The sequence below is a fragment of the Hyla sarda genome, chromosome 3 (assembly GCF_029499605.1).
Source record: "Hyla sarda isolate aHylSar1 chromosome 3, aHylSar1.hap1, whole genome shotgun sequence".
Lineage (NCBI taxonomy): Eukaryota > Metazoa > Chordata > Amphibia > Anura > Hylidae > Hyla > Hyla sarda.
The window spans coordinates 253,871,860-253,884,294 of record NC_079191.1 but is presented as its reverse complement, the minus strand read 5'-3'; positions in this window follow the sequence as shown (position 1 = coordinate 253,884,294).

Sequence of the window (12,435 nt, the reverse complement as noted above, 5' to 3'; positions counted from 1 at the left end):
CCCTGTATTTATTTTCTTTGCTTAGTTGTGATACAGTATTTGTAAAAAGAACTTTGTCCTAGCAGTGTATTTGTTCTGTTATTCTGCATTGTTTTTTAAACTAATCGCTTCTAGTACCATAGTTATGAAGAAAAAAAAATCTATAAGTTTATTATTGTGATGAGCTTGCTTCTGGTACCATGTTTATTACTTGAACTTGGTTCTGATGCAGAAATAATGTATTGAGCTTGGGTTTGGTAATGTATTTATTCATGGTGCTTTGCTCACGCATAGACATTGCTGTCCCCATTGACAGCAATTTATTGTTTGCATATTCTGACTATAATTTAGTCAGAATGATTTTCTGAGATAATTTTTTAGGCAGAATAATTTCCACAGTAAAAACCTCTGTGGCTGAAATACCTTTGTGTGCACTACACAGCCAAATTCCATTAGAGGGGGACTCCAGTGGAAACAAATAGAAAACAAATGTTTTCAAATCAACTGGTGCCTGAAAGTTAAACAGATTTGTAAATTACTCCTATTAAAAAATCTTAATCTTTCCAGTACTTATTAGCTGCTGTATAAAACAGAGACATTTGTGAATTACTTTTCTGTCTGACAACAGTGCTCTCTGCTGACATCTCTGTTTGTGTCAAGAACTGTCCAGATTAGAAGCATATCCCCATAGAAAACCTTTCCTGCTCTGGACAGTTCCTGACATGGTCAAAGATGTCAGAAGAGAGCACTGTTGTCAGGCTGGAAAGAACTTCACAAATTTCTCTGTAGTATATCTGTAGTATACAGCAGCTGATAAGTACTAGAAGGCTTAAGATTTTGAAATAGAAGTGATTTACAAATCTGTTTAACTTTCTTGCACCAATTGATTTGAATTTTTTTTTTCCCCACCGGAGTTCCCTTTTAACAGCAATAGGACTCTACATCAAAATTTCAGAGCGGAATATCAAAACATAATTCCCCTGAATAAGATATAGCTATAAGATATAAAAATAAATTAATAGCTACTATAACACTGTCATCAAATAAACAAATTAAGCTTTGTAGTTTCAAGTTGGATTTAGTCAGGTGAGCTGCTGAATCATCACAAGTGGGTTTTAGTCAGAAATGCTGCTGTGACATCACAAGAAGGTTCAGTCCCGAATGGCGTGATGGCATCACAATTTGGTTCAGTCAGGAATGCTGTTTTGACATCACAAGTGGGTTTCAGCATATTGGCTAGCATCTGAAATTTCTTTTTAGGGACAACTTGGTCATATAGAAAGATGGGTTGGAGCAGCACTTCTTCAACTAATGCTAAAAAGTTCCATCATACTGAGGATAAAAAAAAATGTGTCTTACCTGCAATTTTGCAGGTCCTAAGGCAACACAGATGGGATATTTCATCCCCCAGACTCCACCCTAGGACCATCAACCTAGCAAGATAAATCAAGAAATTAGCATAGTTAATTGCTTACCTAATAAGAACCTTCTCCTACAGCTCACCTGTGTATTATCTAGTAAAATAGAGACGAATTAGAAAAAACTAGTATTGGGAGGGTATTTGTGTGCTGCCTTAGGACTCATGGAAAGCAAAATTACAGGTAAGACAAATTTTGTTTTTCCTCTTGGTCCTTAGGCAGCACAGATGGAATCTAAAATAGAAAACCAGAGGGGAGGGTAAATCTTAAAAAGGTCAACAGCATCATAGGCTGAATTCTAGAAGTCTTTACTTGAGACATAGAATTTCAAAGGATAACAGTGTGGACCAGAAGGCTGCATTACCAACTCTTTAAGAAATTAGAGCCTCTTTGCCAGTCAGGGGGAAGTTTAACTGGCAGAACAACCCTTACTGGAGAAAGAAAAATTCCCTTTTCCACCTGTGTTCAAGAGATGAAAAACACTAATTCCACTTCAGATCTATGAAATTTTCAACCTTTTCTGGCCCGGGAGCACAAAAGGTTTGCAGATCTCAGATAGTCAACACTTTGTTTTGGACAAAACAAGAGCCCTCTTGACATCCAAGGAAGATTATTCTTCTACTGTTTTGCAATAAGAGCCTTCAGGTACAATAGGGGGGCAAAGTCCTAGAACTTCATCCTCTGGCAGCTGCCTAGGATATATGAAGGATGTTGACCATTTCTTCTCTCCTTCTAGTAGATCCCTTTCAGAACAAGAGGAATTCTCAGGAGAAGGACCTAAATCAACTACAATTTTCTCATCACTTTATGGAATCTTATCATCAACAAACATGGTGACTTCACATTCTGCAGTCATTGTATGACAGATGTTTCTTCAGGAGAGGAAATGTAACTCCTAATTAAAGATTACAGACCCAAAGTGTAGCTGATTTTCTGAAGCAAGGTATCAACCATGAAACGTGAAGGATTTTTTTCATCAGTATTTTCTCTGTTTATATCAAATTAGTCAATTAAAGCCTGTTACAAAGATAATAGAAATCTTGTCTACAGCAAATCTTGGTGCAGAAGATTTCAGAATTCTCTTTTATATACACAATAGTTTGAAAAACCAGACTCTGAAAACCAAATAGGATAACCATCACAAATGGCTTTAAGTAGAGATCTTCTGTAAGATGTCTTAATTAATAAGATTGAGGAGCAATATATATATATAAAACAATTTCACCAACTGAGAACATCTAGCACTGGTTGATGGGCATCCTGCAAAGGTACAACTTCTCCAATTTTATGTTGAACTCAGAGACACAAGACTATTTCCGGATCTTCTAGATTCTACAATCTGCTTGAAATTGTAAATGTTCAAGTCACGTTCTGATGGTATAGTCTCTTCTGCCACAGAAGATCTTATAATATGCTTTAAGATTCTAAGATAAACTCTGTTGAATCATAATATACTTGTAGTATGGACTGGTGTTTTTTTTTTTGTATTGATCAGGACTGGATTTCCTTGATAAAGTCCAAAGTGCCGGAGACTAGACAAATGGCTCATAGGAGCCAACCATCAAACATTTTGGGAGCAGTCTTTTTCTAGGTACAAGTGTAGTACTTCAACTAAACATAATGACACAGCAATTCCAACCAAGACCTCACAGATCACCTTCCATAGGAACTGAAAGGTTAAGTCTTCCACATATTCAGTGATGAATGTATACCCTTTGAGGGATCTACTTAGTCATGAAGATGGCCTGCTCAAATATTGCCACCTTTCTACATGCCAGAAGCTAGAAGGAATTCTGACACCAGGACCTGAGAATATTTTGTTAGAGATCTCTGATGTAGCCCTTTGTCCAAAACACAATCTATCTAGTAGAGGTGAGATGTGAAGGTCTTTTCAGTAGAATAGGCACTCAATCCACAATTTTCAGACTTAGAGGAAGATGTCGAAATGGTTTCCATAAGATCTGTCACCTAAACACAAGTGATCAGGTTAATGGTCTAAGTGATGCTCATTTCCACAATCCCAAGCTTTTCCTAGTCTTGTCTCTGGTCCCAATGATCTTATGCCTCCAGATTATTCAAGTGGTGCTGTACTCAAAGAATGGCTGTTTACAAGCAGTAATTCTTTAACCAGAAAGTTCATAGTTTCATTTTTTTATTTTACCACCAGAATGATCTCAACTATCATCTTCCAGGTCGGCCAGCAACCCCGGTGTTACGCCGAGCGCTCCGGGTCCCCGCTCCTCCCCGGAGCGCTCGCTACACCCTCGCTACTGCAGCGCCCCGGTCAGATCCACTGACCGGGTGCGCTGCGATACCGCCTCCAGCCGGGATGCGATTCGCGATGCGGGTGGCGCCCGCTCGCGATGCGCACCCCGGCTCCCGTACCTGACTCGCTCTCCGTCGCTCCTGTCCCGGCGCGCGCGGCCCCGCTCCCTAGGGCGCGCGCGCGCCGGGTCTCTGCGATTTAAAGGGCCACTGCGCCGCTGATTGGCGCAGTGGTTCTAATTAGTGTGTTCACCTGTGCACTCCCTATGTATACCTCACTTCCCCTGCACTCCCTCGCCGGATCTTGTTGCCATCGTGCCTAGTGAAAGCGTTCCCTTGTGTGTTCCTAGCCTGTGTTCCAGACCTCCTGCCGTTGCCCCTGACTACGATCCTTGCTGCCTGCCCCGACCTTCTGCTACGTCCGACCTTGCTTTTGTCTACTCCCTTGTACCGCGCCTATCTTCAGCAGTCAGAGAGGTTGAGCCGTTGCTAGTGGATACGACCTGGTTACTACCGCCGCAGCAAGACCATCCCGCTTTGCGGCGGGCTCTGGTGAATACCAGTAGTGACTTAGAACCGGTCCACTAGCACGGTCCACGCCAATCCCTCTCTGGCACAGAGGATCCACCTCCTGCCAGCCGGCACCCGGCAGTAGGTACGCAGGCATCTTCTAGAGGAGTGTCGCCAATGAGGCTGTCCCCTCATCACCGGGCCTGGGGATCCTGGGCGGAGATCAACACAGAGGAATCAGAAGTGAGTACCCCAGCTTAGGCTGCTTTCTCTACCCCTCCTTCTACCCCCAACCCAGAGCAAACCCCCCAGGTCCAGAAGCCCACAGCATGCCCCCGGTCACCCCCGCTGCCCTGGTGGCTATTTGGCAATAAGCCCAGCTTGATCCAGTACATGAGAGAGCACCTTCTACCCCTGCCAGGGAAGCCCCATCCCCCACTTCCGGTGGCCCTGTCCGAGAGGGCTAAGAGAGAAGAGGTTTGGCCGGCCCAACAGGCACCAATGTCTGTTCCCCAAGTGGCGCAAGCTGCTGCAGTTCAGATGGTGATTACCATCAGTCCCACCATCACTGAGTCTACCCTGACCAGGGTAAATTTGAACACCTGAGTCCTTTAGAAGGGGCCCAGTCCCGTGGTCCCCGCCATATGTCACAGCCTAGGAAGCAGTCTGATAGATGAGGTTGAGAGGGAAAATTTCCAGGTTGAAGAATGCGTGTAATGTCATTGCTATGCAGTCGACTAGCAGACTAACTTTGTTTTGTGAAGCATTATTGTTGTGTTCAGGTTCCTGCAACGCATAGAAAAAGTGCCTGGTGGACTCTCCAAGATATCCTGTAACCATTTACATAAGTTCATGTGCCCGGCTTCTAGCCATGATACATTACTGAGAACTCTAAATGTACCAGAACTGTGGAGCGCTACTCCAAAGAGAAAAATATATATATTCAGAGTAATATATACTGTTTACTCTTTTTGCACCAATGAATGCAAATATTGTTATTGTATTGTTTATGGCACATTGTAATAAAGTGTATATAGCGTGTTCATACAAAAATGTCTGAAGAGTATAATATCCTTTTACACGTGGCAAATTGTATAGGAGGTACCCTGTCCCTGTCAAGTGAAGTGTATCCACTACCTTACTGCCATGACAGTTACCAGCCCGTTACAAAGAATAATAGTACCTTTGTACAAAAGTTTTTTGTCCATAGTACACTCATAGTTAGTCCAGAACAAATATTCTAACTAATTCTAATGTCATGTTATGTACAGAGAAGTCAGTGGCGTACATAGTGTTTTATGTGTATAAACTAGTCAAATGTCATGTCCAGTTAGGACTTTAACTAACCAGTTCATATTTCCAGTCCACATCAGTTATTAAATGTCATATCTAATGTCTATTTTCCTGTCCATCGTGTATAGGGTGCTCTACTGGCCAGAGAGTTTTCCTGGAATCCTAGGTAAACACGTGCAGAGGCAGAGTTACTATGTATAGGTAATAGTGTCATATTTTATCAGAAAATGTATATCTATTTGTATAATGTTCTAGGGAGAAGTAGCTATAGCCAAAAGTGCCCAGCAGCAAAGGCATTTGGGTAGAAAGCTTCCGGCTGCCCTATCCGAACTCACCTTATTTCTCTTGCAAGCAGTTACGAAGGCTGATGTTCGGCTAAGTTTCTACTTAGAAACTTTTTTTTTGGGGGGGGTGGGGGGAACACTAAGAAAAACACCAATTCTGCCGCATGGCGTTTTTTCCGCCAAAACACGCTGCAGCCAGATACTGTAAATCAATGAGAAATCTCAAAATTCTTTTTCCACTTGGCGTTTTTCAGTTTGGCGTTTTTCTTAATTTTTTTTATCCTTTTGGAGTCTTTTTCACCCTTTTTTTTAGCTCCTTGGTGGTTTTGCAAAGCATGTTGAGCCAATGGCGTGTGTGTGTGCTTTTCACTTTTTTTTTATTTTACATTTTTATAGATAGTACTACTACTCCCAGCATGGAACACATGATGGGAGTAGTAGTACCTGTACTAATTGACAGATTGCTATGGGTCTGTTGCAATCCTTCTTTATCATTTATAGATGCGGCCAATCTGTCTATTAATGCAGGTACTACAGCTCCCAGCATGGATCAGAGTGTGCTCCATGTTCGGAGTAGTAGTACCTGCAGTTAAGAACAGATCACAGCAGATATCACTCCTGACACCCAATACGATCGTCCTATCTATTGCAGAGATGCGGAGCGATTTTCTCCTGCGCTCCGCATCTCTGCACTATACTCCGGCCAGTGATATGAATAGAACATCACTCAAGATGAATAGACTCGGCACTCTTAGATCTGAATAATGTGAATTTTATTCTGCATATGTAGCAATCCAGACAGATTATATGAGGTTTTGACCCAAATGAGGGTCTTCCTCAGATATCTTTGATTGCTGCAGAGGCTCGTGTGGTGTAGAACGGCCTTACGCCGGGAAAGGTGAAGAGCTGTGTTGCGGTCTGTGACCGCGATTCGAGCATTCACATCACGGTCACAGACCACAACACAGCTCTTCACCTTTCCCGGCGTAAGGTACGTACGTAGAACTTAGTACTTAGTACTTAGAACTTAGTACGTAGAATGTCTCTGTAGTAGGTCAGTTTGTCCTCCCTCTCAGTGGGTGTAAAAAAGGCCCCCATTTTGGGACGGTAGTGAGGGTCTAATAAGGTGGAGATCCAGAAGTCATCCCGCTGACGAATTTTGACAATTCGGGGGTCACTACGCAAGCAATTGAGCATGCATCGTGCCATTTGCGCCAGTGACTTGGAGGGACTACCTGCCTCCATCTCCACTGCATACTGCCACGGTGTGTCTGGGTCCTCTGTCTCAACTTCCTCATAACCCTCCAGCTCCTCTGGCTGCTCCTGCTCCTCCTCTCCTGTCCGAAGACTAGAAACACTGGCAATCTCATCCAACCTAAACTGTGCTCCGCTCTGCCCCTCATCATCCTCCTCCTCCAGTTCAGCCCCCACAGGGCTCATGTAGCCTTGAGATGTAGGTGCAACATCTCCATTGCCGTGACCAGATATGGTTTCAATCATTTGTTGTAGGAAATGTAGGAGTGGAATTACGTCGTTCATGGTGTAATCCAGGCGACTCACAAATAATGTGGCTTCCTCAAAGGACCTCAGCAAACTGCAGGTGTCACGCATAAGCTGCCACTGGTTCACATTGAAGATACACAGGGGAGTACTCCTATCTGCTTGTATCATCAAGAAATTGGTGATGGCTTTTCTTTGTTCGTATAGTCTGTCCAACATATGGGGGGTGGAATTCCAACGTGTGGCAACGTCACAAATTAGACTATGTTGTGGGATACCGTTCTGACGCTGCAGCTCAAGGAAGGTGTGCTTGGCGGTGTACGAGTGGCTGAAGTGCATGCACAGTTTCCTTGCCATTTTCAGGATGTTTTGCAAATGGGGTGAAGACTTGAGGAAGTGCTTGACAACCAGATTCAACACGTGTGCCATGCAGGGCGCATGTTTCACACATCCTTGTCGCAGCGCGGACACGATATTCTTCCCGTTGTCTGTCACCATGTTTCCCATTTCCAGATTCCGTGGAATAAGCCATACTCGGATTTCTTTACGAATGAACTTTAGCAGTTCCTCCCCTGTGTGACTCCGTTCGCCAAGGCAAACCATGTGAAGAACAGCTTGTTACCGCTGTGCCCTACACACATGGCACAATGAATGACCACCGAGATTTGGACGTGCAGTGGAGGCCGAGACATGGTGGAGCATGAGGAAGCGGCGTTGCACACTGTAGCAGGACCAACTGCCTGGGAGCGAAATCGTGTAGGAGGAAACGGTGTGACCTGTCCAAGTTGCTGTTGTGGCTGTGCAGGAACCACATTTACCCAGTGAGCCGTAAAAGACAAGTATTGTCCCTGCCCGTAGTTACAGCTCCACACGTCGGCGCTGCCGTGCACTTTTGAACACACCGACAAGCTCAAAGACTGGCCCACCTTCTCTTTTACAAACTTATGCAGGGCTGGTACTGCCTTCTTCGCAAAGAAATGACGGCTTGGGACTCTCCACCTCGGCTCGGCACAGGCCATCAATTCTCTGAAAGGTGCAGAGTCCACCACTTGAAAAGGGAGGCACTGCAACACCAGCAACTTGAACAGGAGCACATTCAACTTCTGCACCATTGGATGAGTGGGCGCATGCTGTTGTCTCTTGGACATGGCTTCGCCGATAGATTGTTGGCAGAATGGCTGACTAAAAACGGGAGAAGCAGGAGCGTCAGAAGGAGGGTTTGACACACAGCTCCCTTCGGCTGAGGTGGTGGAGTCTTGGCTGGATGAAGGAGGGAGCGGATGGCCACTGGGTGATGCAGCAGGCTGGGCCACTACATCGGAGCCACGGTTCTCCCAGGCTGCTTTATGGTGGCAAAGCATGTGTTGACGCAGGGCCGTGGTGCCGACATTGGGACCCTGGGCATCCTTCACCTTCTGTCGACAGATCTTGCATGTGGCTACGTGAACCTCCTCCGGATGCCTTATGAAAAACTTCCACACCTCCGAGTAGCTGATTTTCCCACCCGCAGTCCGCACTAATTGACTGCTACTGGCACCGTCTCCAGGAACCCCTGTTCCACTACCTCCCGGAAAGGTAGGCTGCCGCGAAGCAGGTGGTCTCCCCCGGGCACGTTTGGCTCCTGAATTTCCACTACTGCCACCACACTGACTGCCAACCGTGCTACCGCCTTGCTGCCTCAAGGGCAACCTGCAACTCTCTTCTCCTGATGATGATGAAGCCCCTTCTGTACCCGGCTCTCAATTGCGATCGGTTTCATTATCATCAACAATTGTGTGCACGTCACTGATATCCTCTTCAGGTTCCCCAACAGTGTCTGCTTCAGGACCCTGAACACTTGCAACACCGCCTCCCACGTCACTCTCCGCATCACTACTTGGCCGCCTAGTGGAGCAAGCGGCGCATGTCTCCTCCCCTTCTTGGCTGTCCAGTAGCTGCTGACTGTCCTCTATTGGATCGTCCTCAGTAAATAGTGGAGCTGAACCCACAGCACAAGATACTTCTTTAGGAGAGGGAACAGCAGAGGACAAAAGCAATGGGAGGAAACGGACTGCTCCCGGGCCATGCCAACTGAGGGTTGTGTCTGAGGGACCCACCGACTGTTGACTGCGGCAGATGGGTTGCTGGTGGAGACACGACCGCTGGCTGATAACGGGAGCTCAGGCCTCTCGCTGCGATTCCTGCTGTCACTCGCCCCAAGTCTGGTGCCAACTCTGCCTGAAGTATTTAGGCCTCTGCCATTCCTCTGTGCACGTCCTGGCACTTCTCTACCTGACATACTAAGTGCATTTATGAGGGTATTACAATACGCTACACTACTCTTTAAATAGTATTTGTCTAGAACAGCAGCAGGTGATTACTTATGGCTGTCCTTTCACAGTATGTAGGCCCTTGACAGATTAACAGGTACTAGATGGTACAATACATGGATGTACCTATGCGGTATGCACTGATGAGGGCAGTAATATGCCTAACTATTGGCAGAAAAAACTCTGTATTTTTGTAAAACACCAGCCGGTGGATACTATTGTTTGGACTTTGACGGTTTGGAGCACCTTGACAGCTATTAACCTCCTGAGCGGTATTCCCGAGAGTGACTTGGGGTTAATTTTCCCTGCTAGGATCGGTAACCCCGAGTCATTCTCGGGGTAGAATTGCAGAGCTCCCGGCCGGGCTGCACGATATATCGCAAAAGCAATGCGATATAGCGATGCGGCCCCCGGGAAAACATGCGATTATCTGCTCTGGTCGGCTCCCGTTGCGGGGGCCGGCCAGAGCAGGTAAAGAAAAATACTAAAAGTCAGTGTTTCCCTACCAGGGGGCCTCCAGCTGTTGCAAAACTACAACTCTCAGCATGCCCGAACAGCCAAAGGCTGTACGGACATGCTGGGAGTAGTAGTTTCACAACAGCTGGAGGCCCCCTGTTAGAAAAACACTGAGCTAAGTGTAAAAGGAAAAAGTAGTAAAATAAAAAAAAACTTTTGCTCACCTAGTCCCGGTCCCTGCAGATGTTGTTCCCCTCCGTGCGGTCCGGGGTGTCCTCTCTTCACTATTCATCTTCTAGGACCTTTCACTTTTCAGCCAATCACAGGCCGCAGTGGTGTAAAGCCTGTGATTGGCTGAAGGGGAAAGGACTTGTTCTGCAGGAAATACACTAGGTTTGAAATCTGCCCGGCAAACCTAGTGTATACTGCTGCAGGACAAGGTGACAAGGTGACAAGTGGGGGGGGGGGGGTGATGCGACAAGGGGGGGGGATGTGACAAGGGGGGGGATGTGACAGAGGGGGAATGTGACAAGGGGGGAATGTGTCAGGGGGGGGAATGTGACAGGGGGGGGAATGTGTCAGGGGGGGAATGTGACAGGGGGGGAATGTGACAAGGGGGGGAATGTGTCAGGGGGGGGAATGTGACAGGGGGGGAATGTGACAAGGGGGGGAATGTGTCAGGGGGGGGGAATGTGACAGGGGGGAATGTGTCAGGGGGGGATGTGACAAGGGGGGAATGTGTCAGGGGGGGGGGAATGTGACAGGGGGGGAATGTGACAAGGGGGGAATGTGTCAGGGGGGGGGGAATGTGAAAAGGGGGGGAATGTGTCAGGGGGGGGGGAATGTGACAGGGGGGAATGTGACAAGGGGGGGAATGTGACAGGGAGGGAATGTGACAGGGGGGGAATGTGACAAGGGGGGGAATGTGACAAGGGGGGGAATGTGACAGGGGGAAGAATGTGACAAGGAGGGGGGAGAATGTGACAAGGAGGGGGGAGAATGTGACGGGGGATGTGACAAGGGAGAGGGGGAATGTGACAGGGGAGATGTGAAATGGGCAGAGGGAGATGTGAAATTCAGTTAAAAAAATTGTACCGCTTTTGGTACAAATTTCCACACAGAATCATACCGCCAGGGAGGTTAAATGGTACAATACCTGGATGTACGTATGCGGTATTCACTGATGAGGGAAGTAATATGCCTAACTATTAGCAGAAAAAACTCAGTATTTTTGTAAAACACCACCCGGTGGATACTATTGTTTGGACTTTGACGGTATGGAGCACCTTGACAGCTTAACAGGTACTAAATGGTACAATATTTGGATGTACCTATGCGGTATGCACTGATGAGGGCAGTAATATGCCTAACTATTTGCAGAAAAAACTCTGTATTTTTGTAATACACTAGCCGGTGGATACTATTGTTTGGACTTTGACCGTATGGAGCACATTGACAGCTTAACAGGTGTTAATGGTACAATACTTGCATGTACCTAGGCGGTAAGCACTGATGAGGGCAGTTATATATGCGTAACTATAAGCAGAAAAAACTGTTTAAAAAAAAAAACACAGCCAGTGAATAGTATTGTTTGGACTTGCACAGTATGTAGCCAGCCTCTTGACAGATTAACAGGTACAAAATGGTGCAAATGCACTACAGTCCACTGAGCAATCATGTATTTCTGAACAGCAGCAGGACCCAACAGTGCAGCACCACAAAAAAAAAAATCCAGGGATTAAACCCTAAATTGCACTCTGTCACACAATTCTGAGCAGCAGAAGTTTTGTGGAGCAAACAAAAATAAACTCAATTGGGCTGAACAATTAGGAGATAAGATGCTTCAGAAAGTTCAGGCAGCTTGGAGATCTGTATGAGGCAGCTGACAGCTATCTGCCCCTCTCTGCTGCAATGCTCAATAACGTGAATAGGAGGTTTAGGGGACCAGTTCTGTTTTGAAGTGGATTTGAAGGGCCTTCATATTAGAAATACCCAATAAATGACCGCATTATAAAAACTGCACCCCTCAAAGTATTCAAAATTACATTCAAAAGGTTTGTTAACCCTTTAGGTGTTTCACAGAAATAGCAGCAAATTGAAGGAGAAAATTCTAAATCTTCATTTTTCATACTGGCATGTTCTTGTAGACCCAGTTATTGAATTTTTAAAAGGGGTAAAAGGAGAGAAATCTTCCTAAAATGTGTAACCCAATTTCTCTCGAGTAACAAAATACCTCATATGTGTATGTCAAGTGTTCGGCGGGCGCAGTAGAGGGCTCAGAAGGGAAGGAGCGATTTTGGAGAGGGAGTTTTTCTGAAATCGTTTTTGGGGGGGCATGTCACATTTTGGAAGCCCCTATGGTGCCAGAACAGCAAAACAAAAAACATATGGCATACTATTTTGGAAACTACACCCCACAGG